This window comes from Apium graveolens, chromosome 3 (assembly GCF_009905375.1).
Source record: "Apium graveolens cultivar Ventura chromosome 3, ASM990537v1, whole genome shotgun sequence".
Lineage (NCBI taxonomy): Eukaryota > Viridiplantae > Streptophyta > Magnoliopsida > Apiales > Apiaceae > Apium > Apium graveolens.
The window spans coordinates 2,104,789-2,110,788 of record NC_133649.1 but is presented as its reverse complement, the minus strand read 5'-3'; positions in this window follow the sequence as shown (position 1 = coordinate 2,110,788).

Sequence of the window (6,000 nt, the reverse complement as noted above, 5' to 3'; positions counted from 1 at the left end):
GGTTGCTTGACTATAGACCATGTGTTGTTAGCTTCTAGTGCCCTGATTTCTTCATACACCGCTTTCCTCCATTCTTTGTGTGATAGAGCTTCAGAAATATTTTTTGGAATTAGTACTTGATCAACTTTGGCCAGGAAAGATCTATAGTGGGGGGCTATTCTGCTGTAGCACACATATTTGGATATTGGATGTTGAGTACAAGTTCGAACACCTTTTCGTTTTGAAATTGGTAGCTCAAGCTCATGCCCATTTATACCTGAAGGCTCATTAATTAGAAAATCAGATGCAATAGGGACAAGCAAGTGATCACTTACATTGGGATTAGTCTCTAGGTTAGACTCATGAGATGTTGGAGTAGCAGTTGACTGTATTACTTGATGATTCTTTTGTCGCCGAGAGTAAACTAAGATTTCCTTAGCTTTAGACAACTGAGATGGTGGTAGTTGCTCAACAAGACTTATATCATTTTCTAAGATATTAGGAATAACTTTAGGAAGACAAGTATTCCAACTAGAAACATCACTGACATTCCCTCCGTGAAGTGAAGAGTTGGGATAAAAAGGTTGTTCTTCATTGAATGTAACGTCAAATGTGACATACATACGACGAGTAGGAGGATGATAGCACTTGTACCCCTTTTTTGTAGTACTATAACCTAAAAAAATGCATTTCAGGGCTCGGGGATCAAATTTGGATTGATTTGGACCAAGTGTATGAACATAAGAAGTACATCCAAATGTTTTTAGTGGAAGCTGAGAAATAAGTTGTGTATTTGGATATGTTTTAAGAAGTATGGAGAGTGGAGTATGATATTTTAGCACTCGAGATGGCATTCGATTGATAAGGTATGTAGCAGTAAGGATAGCCTCCCCCCAAAAATATTTTGGAACTGAAGTTGTTAACAAGAGGGCTCTAGCGGTTTCCAATATGTGTCTATTTTTGCGTTCAGCAATCCCATTTTGTTGGGGTGTACCTGTACAAGAGCTTTTATGAATGATGCCATGAGAGAGAAGATATTCACCTAGAATGGAGTTGAAATACTCCGTTCCATTATCAGTGTGCAATATTTGAAGATTTGCTTTAAATTGGTTTTTTATCATAGAATGAAATTTTTTGAATGTCAAGGCAACATCAGATTTGTTTTTAAGAAGATATACCCAACTAACAGGTGTGTGATCATCAATAAAGATAATAAACCATCTTGTATTTGAAGTGTTTGTCATTCTAGATGGTCCCCAGATGTCACTATGAATTAAAGTAAAGGGCTGAGTTGATTTGTAAGGAATAGAACGGAAAACAGCACGAGTATGTTTAGCCAATTGACAAATTTCACATTTAAACATGCTCAAGTTTTTATTCAGAAACAACTTGGGAAACAGGTACTTTAAATATGGAAAACTCGGGTGGCCTAGTCTATAATGCCATCGCATAATATCATTATTACCAGAAGAAACACAACTAGAAATAAAAACATTATTCACTTGAGCATGAGGAGAAGTATCAAAGTAATACAGCCCACTACACACCTTCGCATTCCCAATCATCTTCCCCGATGACATATACTGAAAAGTACAATGAAGTGGTGAGAAAGAGGCAAAGCACTTTTGGTCTTGAGTTATTTTACTAACAGAAAGAAGATTACAAGATAGATTAGGGACATGAAGAACATCTTTAAGGATGATGGAAGGTGACAAATATATAGTTCATTTACCAGCAACAGAGGAAAGTGAACCATCTGCCACTTTAATTTTTTGATTACCTGGGCAAGGTATGTACGTGATAAACTTATCTGATTGACCAGTCATGTGGTCGGAAGCACCTGAATCCACTATCCAATGAGAGTTTTGAACAGTGAGGGCGGCAGAATTACCTTGTTTTTCAGGATTAGAAAATTCGGGTGCAGCTGATGGAGTGGAAGAAGAATTGAGCAGTTGACGAAGTTGGTTTATTTGAGCTTCAGAGAAGGAATAAGACTCGGTTGAGGAGGAGGCAGCAGCAGTGAAAGCTCGATTTCCTGGACGAGGCTGGTTGGGTGTACGAGGCTTCTGTTCAGTAGAAGATTGGTTAAAAGAGCGAGGTTTCCAGTCACTTGGCTTACCATGGATTACCCAACATGTTTCTTTAGTGTGACCAACTTTGTTGCAGTGAGTACACCAAGGTCGTTCTCGACGAATATTTGGACGATGAGCAGCAAGAGCAGATGGATTAGCAGCAAGGGCAGATAGATTCGTATCAACAATAATTGGAGATCCCAACATGACTCTTTTGCGGCTCTCCTCTCGACGGACTTCAGCAAATGCTTCTCGAACAGATGGAAGGGGATTATTTTGTTAGTGTATACTGAAAATATTTATTTGAAGTATGTACATTTATTTCTGGCCAGTTTATTTGAGAATCATTTGAATGTTTACATGTTGTCTAATATTATATATTGTGAACAATCTAGTATCAAATGGGATACAGAATATTAGATTGTTAAATACGGTTATATAATATAATAAGGTTCACAGCACAGGCGGTGTTGGACAATCCACTGGTATGGCTGTAGTATTATTTAGATTAGTTTATATTGACTAATAAATAATACTAGTATACTTTGTGTATATTGAACATGATCAAATTTAGAATTGTTCCCTTAATACTGATTAAGAAGGAGAACTAAGATTCTATGTTATTATTAATGCTTAGGTTCTTAATCCGGAAATAGTAATTGACACGTGTATATTATTTACATGCTTTGATTTATATATGAAATAATTTTTTTGAATTATATCATTATATTTTGGGTGATGGAATTATATACATGGTGGATATTATTTATTGAAGGAATCCATGTCCTGATAATATTCGGGTTAATGATGTCCCCTTGAAAACTCAAAAAGATTTAATTATGTGAAACCCTGCAGGTGGAATTTATTCTGGCATAATTAAATAAAGGTTGAGTGGATGATCAAGGATAAAAGATATTAATTAAATAAATTATCAGTAATTTATTTAATTAATGGACATATGATATTTTAAACATGGGGAATTTAATAAGCAAATAATATTGGAACCGAATTAATTAAATTATGGTATTAGGAAAGGTAGTGCAAATATTAATTCTTTAGTGGATTGAATTAATATTTAATTACATTGGGCTAGACTCAAGATGTAATTAGAAGGCCCAACCTAATTATCCATGATCCCTATTGTAGCCTATATATATTCTTATTCTCTTCTTGCTTGGAATGGTGTGAAAACATATTGTAGCCACCAAGGAGCAAGAAGAGAGGATAACTTGAGAAGACGGAAGCCACACTTCGCTCAAGGGAATTTGGGAATACAATAGAAGAGCGTGGAATCAACCATTAACAACGTAATCCTCTTTTCGTAATCTTTATCGTAAAACGTAGTAACACCCTAAGTCCGTGGTTCCCAACAATTGGTATCAAGAGCCTGGTAATGGGTTTTACGTTTTATGATATAATGTCCATGTCGTAATTATATATGCGTGTATATAGTGTTTTGCTTGTATTGGTTTTGATGCAGGTTGTTAATCCACTATTATGGCCATGTATATTTTAATTATGTGTTTGGATCCCACGTGGTTTAATCGTGGTTAATTTTTGTTTTGGTTTCCACGTGGTTTAATCGTGGTTGTAATTTACACGAGGGTTGATCGTGTTAGAATAGATTTTACAAAATTAGTTTTTTATTAGATCTATTTTTTTTGTAATTGTTCCGGGTATTTTGTAATAGTTATGTGCGATCAAAAATCAATTCCGGTAGTTTTTTGTTCCGCTGTGCGATTACAAGGGGCTGCTGTTGATGTTTGGATCGAACAAAATCAAAACAAAACTCACAGAAAAGCAACAGGCGCGCGCGCTGGGGCTGCTGCGGCAGCTGGGACTGCTGGGGCTGCTGGGGCTGCTGCGGCTGCTGCGGCAGCTGGGACTGCTGGGGCTGCTGGGGCTGCTGGGGGCGTCGGGGCGCGCTTGGGGCAGATTTTTTTTGAGAGCTGGATTTTTTTTCAAGGGCCATAATAGTGGAAAATTTATTTTAATTTTTTCCATTAAATTTTAATTATTACTTTAATTTATTGATTATGTGTGTCATTAATTATGTGTGTAATTCTTTTAAAATTGCATGTTTAACTTAATTAGGATGACATGGACATAAAATCTATTTATTGCTTTAATTAAATGTTATATGTTGCTAAAATTATGTGTGTATTTTGAATGCATGATTAGACATAATTATAACAGCATAGGGCCCCATTTAATTTTAAAATTCCTCAATTTTAATAAAAAAAAAATTCTAAGTGGGAGAGGGAATTAATATGAAATTAAATCCCATGGTCTCCATTATTGGTTGTAGGTAATTTAACATAAAGACGAATATAAATTATATATACATCACCCATCGTGGCATGTAATTTGTGGTGTCTAGAATGTTATAGAAATTACTAGAACAAACTTCTTAAATTAATAAATTTTGAAAGGAATAAATACGGATTTTCTTTATTTCTGATTTGGGACGATTTTGTCAAAAACGGGTTCATCGAACTTGTAAGGCTGTGGGTTTTAAGCGAGATCGATGTGACTCCTCCATTACCTGGAAATCAAACCATTGATGAATATTGAATTGAAGTATTCTATTCAAGGCAAAATTACGAATATTGGAAGGTATACACGCCACCCATCGTGGCGTACCAAGTTCAATAGATTTCGAATAATTTAAGATTTGATGATGGTATACACTTAGCTATGAAAAATAATATAGTCCACCCCAACGTGGCATATTATTTAGTAATAGGACCGAAATAACATTTAAACAAAATTAGGTGGTATACATGTCACACATCGTGGCGTACCAGAAGTTTATGGTGTTTAGATGTTAGTGCATTAAATTTTAATAATTTAGATCTTAATAATTAATGCACCCTTATTTATGTGATGTTTTTATGCATGATTCTCAGGATAAAATGGGCTTTAATCCACTATTCACCATACTTAAGGATAACAAACTTACTGGACCTAACTATATTGAATGGAAACGAAATTTGGACATTGTGTTGACTGCTGAGGAGTACAAATTTTGCACTTATGAACCCAAGCCTGAACAGCCTGCTGCTGATGCTCCTGAAGATGAGAAAGAGTATTATAAACGGTGGATTAAGGCTGATGAGATGTCGCGATGTTACATTCTGGCAGCAATGTCGGGTGTTTTGCAGCATCAGCATCAGTCTATGGCCACTGCTTCGGATATGCTCTTTAATCTCAAGGAACTTTTTGGAGATCAGAATAAGGCTGCTAGGCAAGTAGCCATGAAGGCTTTAATGAACACTCAGATGGCTGAAGGCACACCTGTAAGGGATCATGTTCTCAAGATGATGTCGCATCTGAATGAGATAGAGATCCTTGGTGCTGAACTTGACGGGGAAACCCAGATTGACATTATCCTTATGAGCTTGTCCAAGAGTTTTGAGCAGTTCCGCTTGAATTATAACATGAACAAGAGGCAGTATAGTCTCGCGGAACTGCTGACAGAACTTCAGGCAGCTGAAGGATTATTTTGGCAGAGTGTTCAAGTGAATGTGGCTGAGAAAGGTTCTTCCTCTAAGCCGAAAGGTATTAAGAAGAAGAAAAAGGCTCAGACACAGAAAGTTGTGAAGGCAGTGAGAGTTCAGGGTGGTGTGAAAAAGCCTAAGGGAAAGTGCTTCAGATGCAAACAGTCAGGTCACTGGAAACATGATTGTCCTCTTCCTAAGAAGAAAAACAATACTGGTATGTCTCTTTCTCTAGTTACAGAAACATTTATAGCGGCTATATCTACGAGCACTTGGTGTGTAGATACAGGAGCCACTGATCATGTTTGTAATTCTATGCAGGGGTTCCAACTATCCAGAATGCTTAGAGATGGTGAGATATACGTGTTCATGGGAGATGCTACGAAAGTAACAGTAGTTGCAGTAGGAGTTATTCATTTATCTTTTGGTTCTGATAGGATTTTGGTTTT